The sequence below is a fragment of the Leopardus geoffroyi genome, chromosome A2 (assembly GCF_018350155.1).
Source record: "Leopardus geoffroyi isolate Oge1 chromosome A2, O.geoffroyi_Oge1_pat1.0, whole genome shotgun sequence".
NCBI lineage: Eukaryota > Metazoa > Chordata > Mammalia > Carnivora > Felidae > Leopardus > Leopardus geoffroyi.
Window position 1 is genome coordinate 48,579,385 of NC_059331.1, and position 22,676 is coordinate 48,602,060.

General features: G+C 36.2%; 1 pseudogene; it reads left to right on the top strand.

Annotated features, from left to right (window-relative positions):
* Nucleotides 1–12,003, top strand: part of LOC123607220 — a 91,124-nt pseudogene extending 79,121 nt beyond the window's left edge.
* Nucleotides 12,004–22,676: the final 10,673 nt, after the last annotated feature.

Genomic DNA, 22,676 nt, shown 5'->3' on the forward strand with positions numbered 1-22,676 from the left:
TCAGCAGTCAGACTACAAAGAGAAATAAAAGGCATCCAGGCCAACAAGGAAAAGGTCAAACTTTAACTATTCATAGATGACATGATATCTATGTAGAAAACCTGAAAGACTACACCAAAAAATTGCTACAACTGATACATGAATTCAGCAGGCTTGCAGGATACAAAATCAACATACAGAAATCTGTTGCATTTCTATACACCCGTAATGAAGCAGCAGAAAGAGAAATCAAGGAATAGATCCCATTTACAATTACACCAAAAACCATAAGATGCTAGGAATAAACCTAACCAAAGATATAAAAGATCTATACTCTGAAAACCATGGAACACTGATGAGAGAAATTGAAGATGACACAAAGAAATGGAAAACATTTCATGCTCATGGATTGGAAGAGCAAATATTGTTAAGATGTTTGTACTACCCAAAGCAGTTTACACTTTTATTGCAACCCCTGTCAAAGAATTTTTCATAGAGCCAGAGCAAATGATCCTAAAATTTGTTTGGAATGACAAAAGACCCCAAATAGCCAAAGCAATCTTGAAAAAGAAAAATAAAGCTGGAGACACCATGGTTCCAGACTTAAAGCTATATTACAAAGCTGTAGGCATCAAGACAATATGCTACTGGCACAAAAACAGACACTTAGATCAGTGAAACAGAATAGAAAACCCAGAAATGGACCCACAACTATATGGTCAACTAATCTTCAACAAAGCAGGAAAGAATATCCAATGGAAAAAAAGACAGTCTCTTCAAAAAATGGTGTTGGGAAAACTGGACATTGACATGCAAAGAAAAACTGAACCACTTTTTTTTAAATGTTTATTTTTGAGAGAGAGACACACACAGAGTGTGAGCAGGGGAGGCACAGAGAGAAAGGGGAGCACGCAGAATCTGAAGCAGACTCCAAGCTCTGAGCTGTCAGCACAGAGCCTAACGCAGGGCTTGAACTCACGGAACTGTGAGATCATGACCTGAGCCCAAGTCACATGCTTAACCTACTGAGCCACCCAGTTGCCCCAAACTGGACCACTTTCTTGGACCATACACAAAAGTAAATTCAAAATGGATGACATACCTAAATGTGAGACAGGAGTCCATTAAAATTCTAGAGGAGAGCACAGGCAGTAACCTTGTTGACCTTGGCTATAGCACATCTTACTAGCACATCTCTTTAGGCAAGGGAAACAAAAGCAAAAATGAACCTTCGGGACTTCATCAAGATAAAAAGCTTCTGCATCACTAAGGAAACAATCAACAAAACCGAAAGGCAACAGATGGAATGGGAGAAGATATTTGCAAATGGCATATCTGATAAAGGGTTACTATCCAAAATCTATACAGAACTTACAAAATTCAACACCCCCCCAAAAAAATAATAAATAATCCATTGCAGAAATGGGCAGAAGTTGTGGATAGACATTTTTCCAAAGAAGACATCCAGATGGCTAACAGACACTTGAAAAGATGCTCAGCATCGCTCATCATCAGGGAAATACAGATCAAAACCACAATAAGATACCACCTCACATCTATCTGAATGGCTAAAATTGACACTACAAGAAACAACAGATGTTAGCGAGGATGTGGAGAAAAGGAAACCTTGCACTTTTGGTGGGAATGCAAACTGGTGTAGCCATTCTGGAAAACAGTATGGAGATTCCTCAGAAAAGCTAAAAATAGAACTATCCTATGACTCAGCAATTGTATTACTCAGTATTTACCCAAAGGATACAAAAATACAGATTCAAAATGTAGATGTTTATAGCAGAATTATCAACAATAGCCAAACTATGGAAAGAGCCCAAATGTCCATCGACTGATGAATGGATAAAGAATGGATAAAGTATATATCCATATACTTATGTAAATGTATACACACACAATGTAATATTGCTCAGCCATCAAAAAGAATGAAATCTTACCTTTTACAATGATGTGGATGAAGCTAAAATATATTATGGCTGAAATAAGTCAGCCAGAGAAAGACAAATACCATATGATTTCACTTATACGTGGAATTTAAGAAACAAAACAGATGAACATAGAGGAAGGGGTAAAAAGAGAAAGAGGGAAACCATGAGAGACTCTTAACTAGAGAACAAACTGCAGTTGATGCAGGGGAGTTGGGTTTGAGATGGGATAAATGGGCGATGGTATATTAGGAGGGCACTTGTTGGGAGGTGCACCCAGTTATATGTAAGTTATGAATCACTAAATTCTACTCCTGAAACCAGTGTTACATTGTATGTTAACTAACTAGAATTTAAACAAAAACTTTAAAATAAAGGCAGGAAACAAAGGCTAAGAGAATATGAAAAGGTTGTTACATTATACCTTTGTTGTTTACTCAAAGTAATGCTTGTTTCATCCTCTGTGAGATTCCTTTTCCACACACACATATCCTTTCTCCCCCCGCCCCCAACTCTGTCTCTCTGTCTCTCTCTCTGTCTCTCTCTGTCTCTGTCTCTCTCTCTCTCTCTCTCTGGTCTGAATCTCTCTTTGCCTAAGTAGAATCATATTTTGCTCACCATAATAGTCATTTGTGTCTGGGAGGGAATTTGGGACTTTTTAAAAATCATTCTGTGGGTTCATAGATAAGTGGTCATGACATTCAACATTAGTCCATTTAAGGCGGCTCCACTAGGCAGGTTCTTCTCTGTTCCTTGGTACCATTATTTAAACTGTAAAGTGACAGTGTTTGTGAACCCAGAATTCTCCCAGAAGCCTGGAAAGGTTTATTCCTTATTGCATTTGTTTCACAAAGGGGAATTTATGTGTGTAAGAGAAGTATGCACCATTCCTGATGCAACTTCCTTGAGTAAATTCGTGAGTTGTAAGCTGTTAATACTGTTTTTCAGATCCAATCTTCCACACCTCTATAGCCCCATGGTCCTTCCCCTGTGCCCATTGGCACTCACAATCTGTCATTGACAAACTTGCCTGTTTTTCCAGTTACATTTACTCCAACTGAAATCTGCTGTCCCTGGGTCTCTCTCCTTTCTCCGTAGTCCTCTACAGTGGAGCCTGTTTGTCCCCCTTGATGTTTCACAGCACAGGATCTAGAAGTGGGATGAATATCCAACTTGCCTCCAACTGATGGCTGGACCATGTGTCACCCTCTCAAAGCCATTGCTGGTTCTTTTTTGTTTTTTTGTTTTTCTGTTGTTGTCTTGTTGTTGTTGTTGTTGGTTAAGGGCAGTAATCTCTCTACGGTACCTGCTCCACCAGCAAAATGTTTCATCAGAGGTTTTATCAGTTGCTTCTCATACTTTTCTTGCCCCTTTCCTTTCCAGTACAGATTTCATGGTCTTTCAGATAAACATTTGTTTGTACACACCCACAGTTCCCTTGTACCCCTCTTTCTCTGTTGTATTCACTCAGCAAGATTTCAACCCTCACTGCTTCTAGATTTCTGCTTGTGCTGCTAAACATCTGAGGGAGCGAATGACTTGGCTGATTGATGCCATTTACATTTCTACCCACAGATCTCAACTGGGTCTTTAGCTAACATTTTTCTGATGGTCTCCTGCTCTCTCAGAGGACAATTTTGTATCTTCTTTCTCCTTCTCTGACTCATTTTTATAGAGAAATAGTCATTTTATTCCATCTTCTTTGTCCCTTCCTCCACTTCTTCCTCACCATCCCTTTCCCAGATCTGCTCCTGAACCTGTCTCCCCTCCTGTTATAATGAATGGATTTTGCTTTGTCCCCAAGTACAGCCAACATTAATACATTGCTCCAGTCCATTGTGCTTATTCACAGAAAGCTTTAGACTCTCATTCTTTATTCCTTTTTCACTCCCATCAACATAGAATCATACAAAACTACCTCTCATATTTAAAAATAAATCCCATCTTAAACCCTGAAACTTCTTTCAACTGTTACCCCTTTTCTTTGTTTTGATTTGTAATAAAAATGTTTGAAAATGTTTTCTATACCTGCTATGTATGCTCATCTCTCCCCTTTTATTTTTCAGCACCCTCCAGCTGAAACTACTTTTGACAAGGCTAATAAATTAGTTTTTTAAAGGGAAGTCTTTCCGATGGTCTTCAGGAACAATCTTTTTTTTCCCCCTCATTATTGAATAGAGAGAGTCAAGGTATTAAAAATTAATATTTTCCTTGACCTACTGAAGGCAAAATAAATATGGGTACCTGGTGCTGATTCATTGTATGCTTTGAGTTTGGTGGTAACAATCCAGAGAGGACCACAGTGTTACAATGTAAAAGTCACTAGAATTTAAAGTTTTCTATCAATTACAATTTGTAGGCCACAATATTTTTTTGTCATTGTTTTTGTTTTTTGAGAGAGAGAGAGACAGAAAGAGAGCATGCACAAGCAAGGGAGGGTCAGAGGGAAAGGGCAGAGAGAGAATCTTAAGAAGCAAATCTCCATGTTGGGCCCCATGGGGCCCGACCAGGGGCTCCATCTCAAGACCATGAGATCATGACTTGAGCTGAAATCAACAGTCCAAGAGTCAGACGCTCAAGATATTGAGCCACCTAGGTGCCCCTTGTAGGCAGGAATTTCTAAGTTTCAGTTTTATTTATAAGTTGTAAAATCTATTTCCTGATTTCTGGATTGTTTCATTTTTAATTTTAGTGATATTCCATTTTTTAGAAGTTATATATTGGCAAAGAAGATGCTTTACTTAAATTTTATCGAGATTAGAAGATTTTATAAGCTGAGAGATGTTTCTTGAATCATGAAATTATAAGCGTACACAACCTTTAGACATAACATTATGATTTTTAGTCTTTTTAGTTTTTACTAAATCTTACAAATATAATTTTAATATTTTGATGAGTATTAATATATAATTTATTATTTCAGTTCTTTTGGTATGAGCTCCTCATCCCCCAACCCTCTCGTAGTCAGGTTCAGTGCACCCACTGGATTTGGGCACTTTGACTATTTTCAGTGGATGGTGTAATCCAGTATGACCCTTATCCATCTTTAAATAACTGTCTGTTTTAAAAAGTTTGTAGGAATTAGTAGTGCTGAAGAAATATCCTGAAGCAATGTGTGTGTGTACACACATTTGTATAAATAACTTATTTCCCAGTTGATTTTAGTGTTTTGTTGTGTATTTTTCTATTGATGGTTGTTCAGCAATTTTTAATCTTCATGTTAAGATTACTTATTTGTGAATGACACCTATGAGTTTTTATTTAAAATATCAAATGCTATTGGGGTACCTGAGTGGCTCAGTTGATTAACCATCCGATTTCGAATCAGGTCATGATCTCACTGTTTGTGAGTTCGAGGCCTGTGTTGGGCTCTGTGCTGACAGCTCAGAGCCTGGAGCCTCCTTCAGATTCTTTTTTTTTCCTTCTCTCTCTGCCCCTCCCCTGTTCATGTTCTCTCGCGCGCGCTCTCTCTCTCTGAAAAATAAACATTAAAATTTTTTTTTAATACCAACTGCTGTGGTATTTCAGTACACTTTTATTTCATCATATATAACTTCTTTATTTATATTTTGAATTCTATGATTTTGAAACTAAGCCATCTTTAACTGCCAACTTAAGTTTTGACCAAAACAACCTGGGTGTAGAACTCATGTAATTTAGTTGCAATTTAAGTGTGTGTGAAAATTCTTGGAAACTTGTGTGTGAGTTACATTTGAAACTCTTTTCTCTTGTGCATTATCATAGAAGCTTTATACAGCTTTGATTGATTTTCAGTTGATTATAATAATTAAATACTTAATGTTTTTCATTGCTAACATTTGGAGAATGAAAGCTTTTTTGAAGTCAGTTCTTTTGTTCCTCTACCACGATTTCCACATATATTTTAATTTGCTTTTGTTTACTGCACTAGGTCTATCTTGAATTTTCCTATATCCCCCAAATTTCCCACAGCCCTAGTTACTTTGACTGGTTATTAATATACAGATATTGATCTACGTGTTAGATATGTATATTACATAATTTCCTATGAGCACTATATGTAAGTTAGGTAACACAGACTCCTAACAAATTTATGGCAGAACAGAAAAATTACATTTTTGTTGTTTGTTTTTGACAGTGTGAGCATCTGTTGATATTTTTAATTTATCTGAATTTTACCAAGTGCCTTTATATTCTTATATCTTTTTTTTTCTAGCAGACTCATCTCTTTTTTGTGTAGTCATCTTTGTCTGTGTTATATACATTGTCACATATGACACAAAGTCATACTGTAACATAAAACATACTACAAGATAAATAACACAAAATACTTAAAATTTGAGAAACAATTTTCTACTACACAATTGAACTTTGCTTAAGCTAGATGAAATAATGTCACTCATGAATAATTCATATACCTTTAGTTTTTAAATTTCAGGAAAAATAATCATGTATGTAAAAATCCATAAACAAAATACACATGGGAATCATCTAATAACTAAACTACATAGTCTTTTAAATATTTTGTCTGCCCTAATGACTAGAAATTATTTTTGTAGTACATATACCCAGATGATTTACATTAAGCTGTTAATGTAATTACCATGTATATGGTAAACATGGTGCTTTTAAGCAGTGATTGTAGCAATGTAAATTAGTAAAATATTTGTCGTAAGCAATTAAGAAAACTATATCAAATCCTTAAACTTTGGTTTATCAATTTTATTTCTGGCAACATATATATATTTTCCATGTGGAAAAAGTTAAACAGTAAGTTGACCTCCATTTTGTGGTTATGTTGTAGAACGTTATCTCCCAACTTCAAAAGTAGGCACGGGACCAAGTTATGTGAATCATAAAACTTTACTTTTACTGATTATGCCAGCTGGCCTAAGAGATGGACACCTGACCCAAGACAAAGGCCAAAATAGGTTTCCATATCAAAATAAGCACAGGAAATTTCTGTTTTGAGCATTGAGCTCTTAAGATGGGAGCCTGTAGTTCTGACCACATGGAAATCATGGGAATAGGAAGTCTGAGAGGCAAATTCAAAACATAGCAAGAAGCAGTGTGAGAGAAATTCAGGGGGAAGAGAAAATAACAAAAAACAAAGACAGCAAATCTGATGGTGTTTTGTCACTGAATCAGTTTCACTCTGTTCTTTCTGTGGTATAGTACGTTAACCAATATATTCTCACTTTTATAAAAACCAATTCCAATTGGATTCATGTTTTCTTAACAACTAGAAAACCCTAACTGATGCAAGCTTTATAAGGAGCATAGTTATCATACAACTACTTATACTACAACATTAAATACAGAAATCAAAAATGTCTTATCTAGAACATTATTGTAGATGGCATAAAAGAAACAATAAAAAATATATGCTTATACCTAAAAAGAAGAAAACATATCAAAATATGAAAAATAGCTGTCTTTGAGTGGTGAGGTTAAAGGGAATATTTTTTTTGAGATTTTTAAAATTTGTCTTGTCTTATATTTTAAAGACTATTTTAAACTTAGTTGAAAAATGAACTCATGTGTAGAAACAATATGAAACTTTTTAAATTATAGTGTTTAGTTCAATAAAGCTATTTCCTAAAGCAGTGATACAGAAGAGAATTACCTGGAGGTCACAGACAAATGGGCTCCCTCCCCATCCTGCCAAGTCAGAAATTCTAGAAATGGGGCCCAAGCATTCATATGCTTTCCCAGTTTCCAGAGTGACAATGTCTGGGACTAGAACAGAGGCGGTATAAGGTAAAGGTTGGGAGTGTGGGGTTGGGTATTTGACAAACCTGGATTTGAACTTTGGTTCTGCCATTACTAACTGTAACTATACAACTTTGAATAAGTTATTTGTTTCCTGTAAGCTGTGACTTTTTTTAATCTCTAAAATGAGGTTATTTTCATTGTGAGAGTGGATGAAACAATGTTTGTATGGCATGTAATATGATAATTAGACACTGTTAGCACTGAAAATAATAAAATCTTATTTAAAAACATGAAATAACATAAAAATTTTAAATGAAATAAAAAAATAAACCCCACCACCATTATTATTAGCCTCCTGTTAGCCTAGCATGATGATAATGCAAGTCAACAGAAAAAAAAATTAAATTGCCTGAAGTTAATTTATGTAAAAATTTCAGGTTTAGTGTGGGGGAAATTTTCTATCATCTTCTCTCCAGGGCATACTTCCAAATAGCTTCATTCTCTGTCAGAAATAACTTCCATGCTTTTTTCTTCTTTTTAATTTTATTAGAAAAGGAATTGAATTTTAAGAATCACTAGTGCTGTACTAGTTTCAAAAATAAAAGCAAACAAACAAAAGTCACCTCCAGTGTTCTTTAAAAGGAAAAAAGCAGAGGGACATTACTAAGGTTGAATTACCAGAGACATTTACTTGCATCCCAGGTGGTTGGTTCAGGCTTGATCCCCATGAAAGCCAATGGCAAAACTGAGTTCATGGAACTACAAGGAAATTTCTAGATGAGGCCAGGTAGTTCAACTCACAATCTGAATTCCAGCCAGCCCTTTAACTGGCAGTAAAATTAAAATAATAGGCAAACAAACATTTGTGAAGTCATCATAGGGAAATCTAAACTAGGGTTTTGTATCCTGGAGCTTTTACAGGTGACACATCAATAAAGTCCATTAATACATGGTATGAAAAAAACTAGAAGATACATATTACAACCATTTAAATATAAAATTCTTCAATATATTTCTTTTAAAAAAAAAAACATTATTTACTCCTCAACTTCTATTTTATTATTCTTCCTCAGGAAGAAATAACACAGTTTTGGTAATTATTTTAAATGTATTTTACACAGATAAACAAGCTGTATGATAATATATTTCTGGCTGTTATTTCAACGATGGATTGGGGGGGTGAAATTAGACTCAAGGACATTAATTTTAAAGTTATTAATGTACTTTTTTTTTTTCAATGTTTATTTATTTTTGGGACAGAGAGAGACAGAGCATGAACAGGGGAGGGTCGGAGAGAGAGGGAGACACAGAATCGGAAACAGGCTCCAGGCTCTGAGCCATCAACCCAGAGCCTGACGCGGGGCTCGAACTCACGGACCGCGAGATCGTGACCTGGCTGAAGTCGGACGCTTAACCGACTGTGCCACCCAGGCGCCCCAATGTACTTTTGATAGAATAGTCATTGTATGGGTGTGTTTGCGAATCTTTCTCCACTGAAATTATATTTTATGCAAGCCAAATGAAATACATGCAGGGCAGAGGGCACTATGTAATTAAATGATTGATTTATTTGTATTAATTAGTTATTCTTAGTTCATTGGGGCAGGGATAAGGGATATGTGTCAGTTGTGTTCATTTGTTGGTTTTGTTTTCTTCCTACTGCTCTGCTATCAGCAGCGAAAGTACTCAGTAATATGTGTTGGGCATTTGACATAGAACATCAATAAGATAATGTATAGGGTGGCAGAATGAGGATACCTCTATTCTTTTTTATCTGGAACAACTCTGAAAACAAAAGACACTAACAAAAAACAAACTAATAGATACCTGAACACTTCAAATCACAAAAATCATAAATGGTTAGGAAGGAGTGCCATGGGAAGAAAGGATCTGATGGGGTGCCAGGAGAGGATCATTCTTGGAGCAGAATGCAGCAAAAGTTAAGAAGATACAGAGGGGCCCAAATAGCAATACTTTGTAACAAATGATTGAAATGCACAGGTTGCTACTAAGACTCATCTAATTAAAAGTAAGCAATATTGTAAAAGGAATATCTGTATAAAGATATTATAAGGAGCAGGCGTAGGCTGTGGGGGAGGTTAGAGAAAAGGAGGAATGGATCTAGAAAAGCAAAAGGCAAAAAGAGAACATACTTCAGAAAAATGTTGCCATTGGGATGGCAAAATCCCATGAGTTGCAAAATATTACAACCAAAGTTATTGCTATGAACCCAGAAAAATTTAAAGAAACAATCCTAGATTAAAAGTAAGTTGATGCATAGATGATTTCTAGGAAGAAATTATAATTATGCCCAACAGAAACAGATGAAAACTGAGTTGGCAGAGCTCAGGAAATAAGTGAAAAATAAAACTATCTCAGAAATTAAGACACTATCTGAAAGCAAAACAAAATCAAACTAATGAGACTTCAGGGACTTTTTAAAACACAATACAAATATAGAAGACAAGACACGCTAAAGAAAGTAAACACATAGAGTAGAAACTGATAATGGATTTAATAAGGAAAAAAAAAAGGATACCAAAAACAGATAAAGGAGTGTCAGTATACATTTTGTATCCTTGAATAAAAACCTCCTATCAAGGTGGAAACTGAAAACATATTCTAAAATACCATTTAAGAATACAATCTAGAAGTAAAGATTGGAAAGCACATGATGACTAAAGAAAAACGAGTTTAAGGTATGTTTAAAATTGAAATACAACCTAGTAAAGTTATGACTTTTAAAGATAAGTATATAATTCTTTGAGCATTCTGGCAAAAGTCAGATAATTTATAAGGGAAGAATATCAGGCTATCCTTAAAGTTCCCAACAATATACATCATTAAAAAACAGTGTTTGGATAAATGCACAATCATCCAGGAAATAAAGTTGAGCAAAACATTATATCTAGACAAATTGTTTCAATAGAAAGGCAAGAGTAGATACTTGCAGGTACTATGAGAATTTATTTCCTATAAATCTACTCTGAAAAGACCGTTAAAGGATTAAACCTCAGCTGAACATCAACTGAATAGGGATATGTAGCAAAAATAAACAAAAGAAAACAAAAAAACAGAAGTGAGCATAAAAATGCAATTAACTTTAAAACTAAGTAAAGAATAACCCTGTGAATCAGTTTCAGTATATAATGTGAATAGAATGACAACAAAGAAACAACGTGACTGGTAAAAGTTCGGACGGAAATTAGACAGTTATGTAAGAATATTGATTTTTTCATCTTTTATAATCAGAAGTTTAAAAATATCATTTAGCAGATTCTCTTCTATTGACCACCTGAGTCTTGCTGTAAGAAGCAACCACCTCTCCTCTTTCTCTCCACCATCTGCTTGGCAGCTCCAAAGCAGCAACCAGATTGGCAACGCCTCCTGGGAGCTGTGTTGCCTGGAACATGGATGGCATCCAGCCCAAGGGTCAGTTGCCCAGTGACAAGACCATTGGGGGAGATGACTCCTTCAACACCTTATTCAGTGAGACAGGTGCTAGCAATCATGTGCTCAGTGCAGCGTTTGTAGACCTGGAACCCACAGCTATTGATGAAGTTTGCACTGCCACTTACTGCCAGCTTTTCCACCCTGAGCAGCTCATCACAGGTGAGGAAGATGCTGCCGGCAACTATGTCCAAGGGTGCTACACCATTGGCAAGGAGATCACTGACCTTGTCTGGGACTGAATTTGGAAACTAGCTGACCAGTGCACAGGTCTTCAGGGCTTCTTGGTTTTCTACAGCTTTAGATGGGGCGCTGGTTCAAGGTTCACCTCCTTGCTGATGGAATTTTTCTTTGTTGATTATGGCAAGAAGTCCAAGCTGGAGTTCTCCATTTACCCAGCGCTCCCCCACCCCCAGATTTCCACAGCTGTTGTTGAGCCCTCACTACCCACACCACCCTGAAGCACTCTGTGGCTTCATGGTAGACAACAAGGTCATCTAGGACATCTGTGATAGAAACCTCAGTATTGAATGCCTAACCTATACTAACCGAATTAGGTTGATAGGTCAAATTGTGTTCTCCATCACTGCTTCCCTCAGATTTGATGGAGCCCTGAATGCTGGTCAGACAGGATTCCAGACCACCCTGGTACCCTATCACTGTATCCATTCTCTCTGGCCACATATGCTCCTGTCATCTCTGCTGAGAAAGCCTACCATGAACAGTTTTCTGTACCATGAAAAGCCTACCAGTACATGCTTTGACTCAGCCAACCAGATGGCAAAATTTGACTTGCCATGGTAAATACGTGGCTTGCTGCCTGTTGTACCATGGCAGTGTGGTTCCCAGAGGTGTCAGTGCTGCCACTGTCACCATCAAGACCATGCATACCATCCAGTTTGTAGGCTTGTGCTCCACTGGCTTCAAAGTCAGCATTAAATAACAGCCTCCCACTGTGGTACTTAGAGACCTGACCAAAGGTCTGGAGAGTGAGCTGTGTGCATGCTGGGCAAAGCCATAGCCATTGCTGAGGCCTGGGCTCACCTAGACCACAGATTTGGCCTGATGTATGGTAAATGTGCCTTTGTTCATTGGTATGTGGTTGAGAGCATGGAGGAAGGAGTTTTTTGAGGCTCATGAAGACATGGCTTCCATTGACAAAGGATTCTGAAGAGGTTGATGTGGATTCTGTTGAAAGAGAGAGTGAAGAGGAAGAGGAATACTAAGGTTAAAAATGTTAGCAAGGTACTGCTTTTGCTGGGAAGTTTATTCTGTTTTGAATGTTGAAAAGTTGTGCTTTGATCATTTAATTTGTGTATAGCTGTGTATACTCTCATATACAATTACTGACATGTGCTTTAAAACACAGCACTTTGTTACAGACCCAAATTGTCCATTTCTCTAATGGGTTTATAGCTGGTAACACTTGGTATTTGAGTATAGTTTAAGGCATAGAGTAAGCATTAGAAGGACTAATGATTATAGCAATACCTACTAAACTGGTGTTGGAAAAAAGGAATTGGATATATCAATCCATCATTGTTTCTAGTGTGTACAAAATAGGAGATCAAGTGTACAAAATAATGTTTTAGATATAAAATAAAACATTAAAATGACCCAAAAGAGAAAAGAAAATTTCCAAAACATAGTATGCTACCCAAGTCACGCACAACAAAGCAAAGAAATATACAGAACACAGAAAAAATAAAGCAATAAAAGAGGAAACATATCATAAAATATGATGCTGGAATGAATATAAATAATATATTATAATATAAATGGGATACACTTATTGAAAGGAAAGAGTCTCAGGCTGTATTACAAAGCACAAGCAAAACAGTACTGTATGTGTGTGATAAATCCAAAGCAGAAAGATTAAAAATAAAAGGACTGTAACAGCATACTGAGCCCACACATATAATACAATATTTATGCTCTTAATACAGACAAATATAAATCACAACATTGAAAAGCATTGCATAATAAAGATGATGTAGGTTGAACTGTGTTCCTATGGAAGACGTTAAAGTCCTAATCCCTGTACCTGTGAATGTGACCTTACTCATGGGGAATAAGGTCTTTTAAATGTAATCAGGTTAGGATGAGGTCCTACTGGATTAGGATGAGCTCTAATCCCATGACTGGTTCTTAAAAGAGAGAAGTTTGGACAGAGCTATACAGAGGGAAGATGGATATTTGAAGATGGACGGCAGAGGTTGCAGTTTACCTGTCACAAACCAAACCACAAACAAAAATTACCAGCAACCATGAGAAGTTGGAAAGAATCAAGGAAGCACCCTCTCCTAGAGTCTTCAGAGAAAGAGTGGCTCTGTTGACACCTTGATTTTGGACTTCTAAACTCCCAAACTGAAAGGCAATACAGTCATTTTGTTCTAAATGACCACATTGTGGTCCTTTGTTACCGCAGCCCTAGGAATACACTGGGGAAACAAAATTCTGATTAATACAATTCATAAAAAGTACAGCAGTTCAGTGGAAAATTAGGAAAAACACATTGGTCATAGGAAACAATCAATTATTTATCTCAGGCCAAGTAAGATCAAGTATACCAAAGGTGAGTTCACAGAAAAATAAATGACAAATTGAAGTAGATGAAGTAGATGTAATTTAAATATATCAACATCTATACCCTGAAAGAGATAGTACCTAGTATCCTAGTGCCAATTAAATTACTTACTAAAAGAATAAATGACAAAATATTACAGACAACTGTAATTCCAATGCAACAAAACTAGAAATTAAGATCAAAATTGTAAATCATGCCTGACAACCTGGTAAAATAAATGAAAGAGCGAGGGGGAGAGAGAGAAAAAAAAAATCAAGGATAACTGGCAAGGATACGATAGAGATGAATGAAGAGAAAGAGATCAGGTGAGCATATTACCTTAATGTTGGTTTAGCAAAGAAATCAGCATTTAGCAAAAAATGATAAGGAAAGTAATACATATAGAATGTATGAGATGCAACTAAAAGAGTGCTCAGAGAAAAATATATAATCTTAAACATTTACATTGTATACAGGTGGAATGAAAATCAAAACGCTTTGAATATGCAAGTCAAAAGATAGAATTAGTATTTGCAACTGTATATTCCCCCAAAGTCTATATTTAGCCTAATTGGAAAATACTGTAACTTTTTCTGGAAGTTAAGATATAAACAAGGATGGTTCTGTTTAGAAGTATCAGTGTGGCATTAAAAATTGGAAAGAAGAGGACAAGAAATACAGCATGCCTGAAAAACATAAGAAAATCAGCTGGGAACTTATACCAAATGAGAGAATACAGAAAATAACAAAATTAATATTAAAAAATCAGTAGACTTGCTGTATGCAAACAGCTGTATTTTAAAGTGGCAGAAGAGATCCTACTTCTAATAGAAATTGAAAGATGAAATCACTATGGATAAACCAAAAACTACTGAAGGTATATTTTTTGAAGAAACTATAGATGTTAGTGATACCTAAAAGGAAACTTGAGTGGAGGGAAAAACATACTGATCCTGAGTAGGTGGACTCTATGCAGTGAGGATTTCAATTTGCCCTAAATTAATCTATACATTTAATGCAAATCCAGTAAAAATAACAACAGGATGTTTTTCCCTTTGGAATTAGACAGATTCTGTAGATCATATTGGAAAATAGTCATTAGATAATAGAAAAGTTCTAAAAAAAAAAGACTAGAAAGATATGAGAATCAACTCTCCAAATCATACTATAGACATTATCCACCTGAAGTAATGTCAGATGAATTATTGGAACAGAATAGAGTTCACATATAAACCCATATAAATAGGGGATTTTTTTGTATTTCAAAAATGGAGCATATATCAAGGAAGAAAAGATAGATCATTTGATAAATACCATGGAGAATACTGGGTGAAATATAAAAAAGATATAAATGAAAATGTGGTTATACTTGATGCAAACACGGAAGCGTTATTGTTTTGGAGTGAGGCAGACTTTTCTTAGAATGGCTTAAGTGGTAAAAACCATACCCCAAAATTGATACATTCAACTATATCAACATTTTGCCTAGAAAAACAGAAGAAACTCCACTAGCAGTGTTAAAAGGCAAGAGTACAAACTAGGAAAAGATATTTCCAACAAATAGCATAAATACAGATAACACTCATTTTTACTACATAAAGATTTTTTTTATGTGTTGGGAAACAATACAAACCAAACCAATGGGAAAAAATAGGTGTAGGATGAAAAAATGTTTACAGAAAAATAAATTATGGCTTTTGAATACTTGAGAAGATGCCAGGCTCTACTTACAACATAGAAACATAGAAAGCTGCATTGACCGCCTTTTTCCATTCATCCATGAGAGGCATAGAAAAAGAAACATTCTCTTTCATTGTTACAATAGTAAATTGTGAAACTTCTGGGGCACCTGGGTGGCTCAGTCAGTTGAGCTTCCAACTTCAGCTCAGGTCATGACCTCATGGTTTGTGAGTTCGAGCCTTGTATGTTTTGATTTAATAAATTCTATTTTTTCTTCAAGCACTCTAAAATTTAAAATTTAATAGGTAATACGGAAAGACATATGTATGAGAATCGTTACTCAAACATTTGTTGCAATAGTTAGAACTACTTTCAATGTTGAATAAGATCCTGGATTCAGTCTTGTGGTATAGCTTGATGATATCACTATTTGTGGTGGTATAGGCTTAGATTATATCTGGAAGAATTCACACAAAAGGGTAATAGTGCTTATATATAAGAAAGCTAACAGGAGAACAAAGAAAGAAGGCATCTTACTTTTCCTGGATGTTACGTTTGTAAGTTTACTTTTTATTTTTAGACATTTATTCATTTATGAGAGACAGCACGAGCAGGGTAGGGGCAGGGAGACACAGAATTTGGAGGCTCTAGGCCCTGAGCTCTCAGCATAGAGCCCCACGTGGGGCTTGAGCGCACAAGCTGTGAGATCATGACCTGAGCTGAAGCGGGACGCTTAACTGACTGAGCCACCCAGATGCCTCGTGTTTGTAAGTTTTGATGGTATACCATGTGCATGTGTTAGTCATTCAAAAAAGAAATGGAAGAAAACATAATGGAAATGCAAGGGCTGTAGGAGGCCCTTCATAAGTAGTGTTTATACTGACTGACTTACAGTATGAAATTTTCCTTTAAAACTTTAGTGTTATATGATTTTGTTTATTGGAATAGTTCTATTTAATTTTTGGAGGCTAATATACATATTCAATTGTTTGACTACACACAAACTTCCAAAATAGTTAACAAATCAAAAAGTTATCAGTTTTTCCAGCATTGATTTGGTGGCCTATTTATACTTAGTAAGATAGGAAAAAATTGAAGATGATTTTTTCCCCCAAACTACAGTTATCAAATCACCATTTCCTGCAGGCTTACCTGTTTATATTTGACTCAGAATTGTTGAATGCAGCCCATTTGCATAGGCCAGTTAATAAATCCTCCAAACATTTAATTTGTATGCAAGATATATCTAACCCACAGGCTCTCATCTATCTGGATTTAATTTGATACTCTATTTCTTTATTTTAGAACAGTCTGAATATTTACTACAAAGATTTTAGTTTCCACTAAAATTCTATCATGGACCTTTTCATTCACTTCACAAATATTTACTTAAGCTCTGGGTGTATGCACTATAGAATAGAAGATAGTGGAACAGAGAATTACATGTAAATATCATATTCTGAAGTGCCTTACAAGCCTCTGATTTTTTTGCTGTAATGTGAAATATTTATTTACATTGACATTCAACTTACATTTATTAGGTGGCACACACTGGGTTATAAAAATAAATGAGCCATGGTCTCTGATGATCTAGAAATATAGAGAGATACATGAATGATTAGTTATAATACAGTGTGGCAAATGCAGTATAGAAAGCAAAAGAATATATATATGGCAAAGAAAAAGACTATATACCCCCACGTGGAGAGTGAAAAAGGGGAAATCTTGCTGGAGTTGGTGACTCTGAGTCTGAAGAGATGGGTTGTGCTTAAGGGAAAATAGAAAGAATATTGCCTAGTGGTGAAGCACTAGTTTTGAATCTCGGTTTCTAAAACTAACTACCTGCATGACCATGGGCAAGTTATTTAACTTGTTTAAAATAGTAATTATAATAGCCCATACCTGTCATTGTTGATTGAGGTTTAAGTGAAATAATTAGAATAATACCTGGAGTGTAGTGAGTACACTATAAATATAAGCTAATATCTTATTAATTGGGGTAGAGCGGTAGGAAGAAGAAAAGAACTTCGTAGGTAAACAAGTTTACTGAGGCAGGAAAAGAAAAAGAGCTCTGTTACTGGGTGAAGTTCAAGGGGAGAATGACAAGTGATGATCTGGCAGGGACCAGATCACTGTGACCTTGAATGTCATCTTTAGGCACCTGGAAATCATGCTGATATGGGGGATATTCTTTGGAGGGGGATATTGCAGAGATGTGATCCATGGGTCATGTGGATTCCTGCTTGAGACCAGGTTATCAGCAAAGAAGAGAGCGTCCAAGGTAGGGAGATGGTAAGTGAGCAAACAAGTCATTATTCACGATGCTTATACCCATTTTTTTGAAATCCAGAACCTCTCTTTAAACAGTTAAGCCTTTCAATTTGCTAAAATGTCAGTTCACTTGAACATTATGGAGAATAAGGAAGTAAGTAAGAGTCTCCCCTGACAAATTATGCCCTCTCTCTGTCGATGTAAATGCTCCTTTAAATCACCCTTAAATTTCTCCTGTATTCCTGAGGAACTGGTTGGGAACCGAAGCAGGCTGTAATAATTTAATCTCCACATAAATTCATAAAGTGGAAGTGACAGGACAGAGTTTCCCCCTACTATATTCTGAATGTTCACATCTCATTTCTGGATGCCATTGAATCTTTGCCCATTAAAGGAACATCAGATTCTTACAAATCTGGTAACTTTCTTCTTATTTGATTTGATGTGGCATTCTGAAGAAATTCAGGACATTTTCCTTCTTTGCTTTTACACATTTGAATTCCGTATAGATGCTTTCAAGGTCTTAGTTGCTGAATCTGCATTGTTGGGATGAAATCATGAGCCTTTTGATTTAATGTAAGAGCTTCATTATTCTCAGCTGTGTCATTTGGTGGCTGAAAATGCCATTAGGATTCATCTAAATAAACAAAACTCTCCTAAAATTTACTTTCTGTCTGAGAACAATAGGAAAAGTAGTGGGAAGGGTAAAGGAAGTTTAAAGAGGATGCACAGTGTAAGTGGGGGAATTGAATGAGAATAAAATATGTACATATTTTCTTGCCTGAAAACTTTGTCTCATGCCAACATTTTGAAAATTTCGGATAAGTTCAGAGAGAAACCCCCCTTTCCTTCCAAAAAAGGAAAAGTTAATATTAAAGATGTTAAGATATTTTCTCTTTTAGCTTGTGTTTACCTTGTATTTCATAAAGTTGAAACGGATGCTGATTCCTGTGACATTCATATTTTTATTTATTATGTACTCTTTATGGATCAAATTTAGTGTATCAGAGAAGGTGGAATGAGTATCACGTACAATCTTACCTGTGAAATCAGGCTTTGAGATAAGAAAACAATTACCTTTTCCAAAGAAAGATCTTACTATTAAAGTGCCTCAATGTAAATAAATAAATAAATAAATAAATAAAATAATTGAGAAGTAGAGCCTGGGAGGTTACCTAAGACTTCTGTTTTCTAAAGCGGTGGTATATAGCAGAGCACTAAATATGATCTTGGGTATAATACTACAATGGAATTCAACTAAATGGAAACAAATAATCTGGAAAATGTTACTGTTTTAATTCTCTTTTTGGTTCTCCTGATTATTTGAGGGCAGCATTGTGTTAAAGCTGCCTTGTTGATGTCTTGAGAGCTGATGCTTTGCTTCTCTCCTTTAGTTCAGTGATGTCACCTTGAGACCTTAAAATTATCCATAGTAGGAGTATTTACACCACAGAAATCATAAAATACTGTAAGTCACCCTCCTTCCTCCAGTTGTTGTTAAGCATTGACCCCTACATCTCTGGTGAAAGGGGATGGTTAATCCTTTAAAGACCCAGACCTGAGGCTCAGAGCCTTCTGTCCACATGTAGACTCTCTGAGCACCATTTTCCTTTCTTTGCCTTTAATTTTAGAGGTGTATTCAATTTATACCAGAATGATGGTGGTTTTGCCTTTAAAGTAATGAAATGTATGAAGATATGAAGTATCTTTCTATAAATATATTTATTTAAATCAATCTAGTAAGAAGGCTCAGCCCAGATTTTAGAAATGGTAATAATATAGGGGCACCTGGATGGCTCATTTGGTTAAGTGTCTGACTCCGGCTCAGGTCATGATCTCTTGGTTTGTGAGTTCAAGCCCCGTGTCAGGCTCTGTGCTGACAGCTCAAAGCCTGGAGTCTGCTTTGGATTCTGTGTCTCCCTCTCTCTCTGCACTTCCCCCACTCGTGCTCTATTCTATCTCTCTCTAAAATATATAATAATTAAAAAATTTTTTAAATTAAAAAAATGGTTGTAATATAAATTGTATGTAAGTAAAGCCAAATCAAGAAAGTAGTACTGGTAAATCTAAATTTGGAGGCACACTGGTCTGGAAAGATTTCCAGTATTTATTACTATACAGTCAATGAGTCTTAGTCACAATTTTTACCCTGATAAACTAGCTCGGAGGAGTAAGGCCCAAGTATCAAAGAAGTATGCTTGCTTTCTCTCTCTCTTTCATTTTCTCTTTTTCTTCACCCAGTTCATGTTTCTGTGGAAACTAAAATGAGAATTTCTGTTTGTCTGAGCTTCGCCCTCTCTTGAATGGTTAGTCCTGTTTTTAACGTTTGTAGTGGTCCTGTAGTTTTCTGCCTTATACATGAAACTTTTTCCTCCCGGTTCTTCTGTTAGGTCTCAGATGTCTTCCCAGGGCTCATGATGTGAATGTTGGGAAAAGAATTGATGGCTGGGGCAGGAAGCAGAGCAGGGCTGAGACACATGTTGGAAACTTTGTAGTTTCAGAGGCTTTATTTGTGGCTTGTTTTCCTCTGTGTTTGAGAGGAAAGGGGAACAGATAGTATAGGTGCTGGAACAAACTGTGGCAAGTATATTATCACTGTAATGTTGACTTTGATTGCCTCCTTTTGACTGTTTTATTGATATCTAAGATATATAAACAAGACCAACTCCTTCCCATAACTCAAACCAACAGCTGATTTATACAGCACTATATAGTCTCTTCCAGACATGAGCATCAGCATTTGGAAAGAAATGTGCTATTTAATCCCTTTTCTGACTGTCATTCTCTTCAAAGACACTATTTCTGGGAAGATATAAAGGTGAAAATATAAAGTGATGTGGAAAATAGTTTTAAAATTTGCCAGTGTTCAATATTTAGAAATCAGGAATTAGTTACTTCTCCTTGCTGGGGATTTTTCCCCCCTTCAGTGTTCAGTCTTCTAGACAAGCCCAGGATGGAGACAAAATATTTTAGATGATTTGAAATAGAGGATAAGATTAAACCATCGTTCAAGTGATTTTTCAGTATGGTTTGCTCAAATATTTCATCTTGATTTCCATTTGCTCTTTATATAAAAATAAATCTAGGTAGATAGAAGCTGAGTCACCACTCGAGCGTAAGACATTTTACATTGTCTTTCAAATACAAATGCTATTGTAATGACGATTGTGCACATAGAAAATGTCCACGTTTCCTTTTGTTCTCACACAGCAGCTGCTACGTGCGTGCATTTGGATGTGTGTCTCTGCTCATGTTTGTATGGTACAGAATTATAGCATCCATTTGCTTTTCTGTTATATGACCTTCTATGATCCTCTGTCTTCAAACAGAGCAACTTCTATTTCAAAATAAATATTTTGTTGAAGGAAACTTCGTGGACTGGAGAGCCTGTGGGGTTTCTCTGGAGAAACTTGTACAGGAGGCTGCCATGGTAAATCTATACTGTAGGTTCATTTACCAGCAAAATAATATGCCAGACTCAGTGAGAGAAACATCTGGGCCTGTTGGAAAAGGAGGTTGACAGGTGGCAGGAGGCAGGCTCAGACCTGTGAGTACAAGACTTTATTTGATGCTGAAGACAACTATGGGTGAGAGAGACCAGGATTGCTGGGAGAAAGACCTATGCCCCTTATGAGGCAGGCCCTTCTTCACATACTGACACAGGTAGCATATACACAGATAAAAAAAAACATAATTGAAAGGCCCTTGGCTTTGTCAACAGCACAGCCTCAGAGACTCACTGCTGTATGAATGAATGAATGAATGAATGAATGAATGAAAAGAAAGAAAGAAAGAAAGAAAGAAAGAAAGAAATGTATATATATAATCAAAATATTTTATAAATGAATGTGGAGAAGTTCTGAGTGGGCATAATTTTCAGACACCCAATATTTTTTCTAAAGCATTATCTAAAAATTCATACACTGGGATGAAAATGTTATTTAGGAAAGGGAGAATGGAGACTGAACAAGAGGGAAGAAAAGAGGAATTAACTCTCTGTTTCTAGGATCATTACATGTTGCATCTGACTCCATGCATAATAACATGTTGCTAAAAGAATATCAAGTCATAGGTTTCTCTTTTTATAGAAGAAAACATCGGAACCCAGAACAGGACACCCAGTTTTGATTGGCCTTAGACTGGAATCCATTTGCCCCATATGCTCTCCCTGTGGACATTTTGCTATTCCTATATGTACAACAAAAATGTGACCATAGCAAACATTAGTTATATATATTATGTAGTCATCACCAAAATATATTCACTGTATTTATCTAAGGCAGAAATTTACTCAATTTTGTTTTATAAACCTTTGCACAAAGGAGTATCAGTTGGAACATATATTCAAAGCTTTCTCTCATGCATAGTTTAAACTATTAGATGTTTAAAAGAATTCACACATTAGGGTGGCCTTTCTGGTCTTTACTTTCTGGAGATTGTGGTAAGTGTGAACTTGAAGGGGTGTTTCCAAACTGTGCAAGTTTGGGCCCATATTCTCCTTCTGTACATCTTGGAGAAGTGGACAGAAAAGCACTGAAGATAAGGTGAGGCTAAACAGAATCTGTTTCCAGCCAAACACACTTCATCCTGTAACTACCTCTTTCCCAGCTTCAACTGTAACTCCCTTGGAAAACTGTTTCTTGCCAGATCAACACTTTCAGGCAGGTTAGATGACCCCTCCTGTTCCCACAGCATCTTGTGCCAGACTCTGTGTTGAATGAGACTCCAAATTCTTTGAGTATGGCCCAGTAGCCACTGTAGTTCCAGACACAAGGTGAAGCTCAGGTAGTGTTGGTAAAATAATTGTATCTAAACAATTTCCCCCAATATGAAATTCCCCATTCCCTGCCATCATTTGTCATTGCCTTAGAGAGAGCCACTTGCATTTTCTATTGATTGCCCAATATCCATTCTTTAGTTACATGAGTTACTTGAGATTGAAATCTTCATTTGAATAATTATGGTGAATATTTGTTTGAGCCTGACAAAGTAGACTAGAAGTCAAAGCCTTGAGGTTACCAAGCCCCAGGGTCTAGAGCCACAAAAGCCTGTTTTGTTATCCGGGATCAGCTGCTTATTCTCTCAGAGCTTTGGTTTCT